Source organism: Cryptomeria japonica, chromosome 5 (genome assembly GCF_030272615.1).
Source record: "Cryptomeria japonica chromosome 5, Sugi_1.0, whole genome shotgun sequence".
Lineage (NCBI taxonomy): Eukaryota > Viridiplantae > Streptophyta > Pinopsida > Cupressales > Cupressaceae > Cryptomeria > Cryptomeria japonica.
In genome coordinates this window covers 166,376,409-166,379,881 of record NC_081409.1, presented here as the reverse complement: position 1 = coordinate 166,379,881, position 3,473 = coordinate 166,376,409, and the positions used below count along the sequence as shown (strand labels likewise).

The following is a 3,473-nucleotide window of genomic DNA, read 5'->3' as shown; positions in this document are numbered from 1 at the left end:
CACTATTCATATTATAAGTTTATTAAATTAATTATTATAACAATTATCATCAGCATATCAATAATATATCTTTTTGTGTGTTGATGAAGTGGAATTATTCTTATTGAATGCACTGGAGATTAGGTCTTTTTATCTTCCCTTGACAAGAGACAAGAAGGAATATAGTCGCTATGGCTAGATAGCCATACGATTTGTGCTCTTTCTGCTGCTCCTTTTCGAATCTTCCCCCGGGCAGCTTTGGATAAATAGAAATGAGATATAATCATGTTCAGACTTGTTATAGAAATCATTGTCTCTCTAAGAACAGACACGAATGGATATGATTGCGGTAGCTATAGCAATAGGGTTTGTGGTCTTTCTGCTGTTTTTTCTCAGAACAAGCTCTTCAAACCCTAATCTTCCCCCGGGCAGCTTTGGCTGGCCGCTTCTGGGCGAGACTCTACCATTTCTGGCCTCCTTAAAGGCTAACGCATGTCGAGAATTTTTTCAGCAGAGAATTAAGCTCTATGGCGGGGATATCTTTAAGACCCATCTGTTCGGATCCCATACAGCTGTCTTCTACAGTCCTGCGGGAAACCGCTTTCTCTTCTCCAACGAAAACACGCTGGTTCAAGCCACTTGGCCTTCTTCTGTTGTCAAGTTGTTAGGAAATTCTTTAGTCAGCAAAGTTGGGGACGAGGCAAAAGATCTGAGAAAGCTGCTTCTCACATTCTTAAAACCAGAAGCTCTGCAAAAATTCGTGGGTAGAGTGGACTTCATTATGAGTGACCACGTTAAACGTTTCTGGGTCGGCGTGTCTCTCGAGGAGTTGCTTGTTTGCTGTGGCTTGTAGTCTTTTTCTCAGCATGGACGAAGGGCCTCAGCTATCTGATTTGTATCGCAATTTTGTTGCCTTAGTTAGTGGGTTGTATCATATTCCTCTGGATTTTCCGGGTACTATGTACCGGAAAGCCAGAATTGGGACTAATCGTATCAGTGAAATTCTTCAAACTGTGATTGACAAGAGGAGAGCGGATTTGGCTTGCGGATCTGCTTCCCCAGAGCAGGATTTGCTTTCCTTTCTGCTTTGCAACACCGATGGCAGTGGGAAGCCGTTGAGCGATGATGAAATTAAGGATAACATTATGGTGCTTCTTATGGCTGGCCATGACACCAATGTTGCCACTGTAACGATGCTCCTGAGGCAACTGGCTCTGAATCCGGACTGCTACCAAAAGGTTCTTCAAGGTATTTAAGAAGCGCCCTTTAGTGAACTCCTCTAAATCTCTGATTTGTTTTTAACTTGTATGGATAGGATTATTGATTTGGAGAAAGAGTGCAGAGCACATGCAGATAAAGCGCGAGAAGGAGGCAAGCCAGGTTGGTGTGCTGCAGTGGGATGACATTCAAAAGATGAAGTATACGTGGAGAGCTGCTCAAGAGTCCCTCAGACTTGATCCTCCGGTAGGAGGTAGTTGGCGCAAGGCTATTGTAGACATCTCCTATGCTGGTTATAACATTCCCAAGGGATGGAAGGTATGCAATTTCAGCTAGTTTGATTTTTCTTTCCTATGTGATCTGAAATATCAATGAAAAATTCACATAAAATAGAATCAAATTTTCATAAGACTTCTTTTAAAAAGAAGAGGTTTCTGAATTAAATCAGAGTACAACTATGAGGTTTCTGAATTAAATCAGAGTGCAACATAAAATATAGTGTAAAACAAAACAAAATTTTCACGATCGGTTGAATTATAGGAGTTCTTCAAAAAAATGTTTCAGAAGCACAACATAAAAGATAGTGAAAAACAAAACAGATCTGTTGCTGGTTAGTCAACAAGCCAAAAGGCAGTGTACATTACAGAAGTCTAGGAGAAACAGACACATATCTCAAAATTAGTATTCAATGGTACAATTATTTAATATTTTTGTATATGAATGGTATTGATGGAATCCGAGCTCTCCTCGATAGCAACAAATCCTGATATCAAATGTCCCCATATGAACGGTAAAAAGAACAAAACTTTGAAACGTTTGCAATTTCCATTACTATATTACACTTACTATTAATATATAGTTTTCACAGTTTACATCTTTTTGTTATCAGCAACAGGAGGTTTTGATTGCAGTTTTCTATTTCCAAAGTGTTATTTCTTAGATTCTTGGATTCTGGTTATGTTTCAATAAGTTGCAGTTATCTTGGACAACGACGTCAACTCATAGGAATGCAGAATATTTTGAGAATCTAGAAAAATTTGATCCATCGCGATTTGAAGGCAATGGTCCAGCACCTTACACATTTGTACATTTGGAGGTGGTCCACGGATGTGCCCAGGCAGTGAATTTGCACGAATGGCAACTCTTGTATTTATCCACAATATTGTTAAAAATTTTAAATGGGATTTAATAAATGTGAATGAAAAAGTGATTATTGATCCAATGCCTATTCCTGTCGATGGCCTACACATCAACCTTCATCATCATGTGCAAACTGTTAATAACTGATGCTGGATCATCCAATTCAGCAACATCATTTAGAGACCATCTAGCTCTTCAATGTCACTCATTGCTATGTAAATCACCATGCATTTCATCCATCTTCAGTTTTATGTTTGAAATTTAGCTTGCAATGAGAATGAAGTCCCATGAAGACTTCTATTTAGATATGATGTATTCAAGTTGAACAAATAAAATATTGGTGTGTTGTGAAAATTATGTAATTTTTTTTTTTTTTTGCATGTGTTTTAAGATTCTACCTTTGATATGAGAAAAAAGACTGCTATTAATAGAGAGGCTATAAATCTAATTCTCTATGGAACAATGAAGTCCCTCGATTATTACTTTATCAACTATATAGGCTTTTATTTTCAAAAGAGGGATTTGTAGGGAGGGTCATTATGAATGAAACCTCAAGTTTTCATATAGATCTAGAGATGACCCTAAAATTATATAATTAGATAATAAAGATAATAGTAACAAGGTAGTTATTACATATATAAGAATTAGAATGCACTAGCATTTAGAAATTTCTCCATCTTTTAACTTGCAAAAATGTTATCAATGCTAAGTTAATATCAATAAATAGCTCGCAACAATTACCTCTAAAATTATATATAATTATAGGTAAAAAATTCTATGTATTAATATTTACTCAAATCTCTAGATCCTTTTACATGGTATTTTCAAATCTAATGTCAATATTCAACTACGAAATGGTCTACCCTACACTATAGTGTGGAGACTTTGCTTTGTCAATTTTGTAGGGTAGAAACTCAATATGGCTGTTGATGTAGAGGCCAATGGTCTCCAGTGGTTTACTCACCCAAACCAAGATAACTCAACAAAGTATCCAATGGAATGATAACATAAACTCAATGTATGATCAAGGAATGCAAACTCAAGAGGGTTTAGGCTCACAAAGGTTGATTGAGATACAACTTCTCACATCATGCCCACACATATACCAACACACCACAAGACTCCATGACACTTCT

General features: G+C 36.9%; 1 pseudogene; it reads left to right on the top strand.

The window, feature by feature from the left end:
* Positions 1-313: 313 nt before the first annotated feature.
* LOC131041130 (cytochrome P450 716B1-like) lies at positions 314-2,484 on the top strand (annotated as a pseudogene).
* Positions 2,485-3,473: the final 989 nt, after the last annotated feature.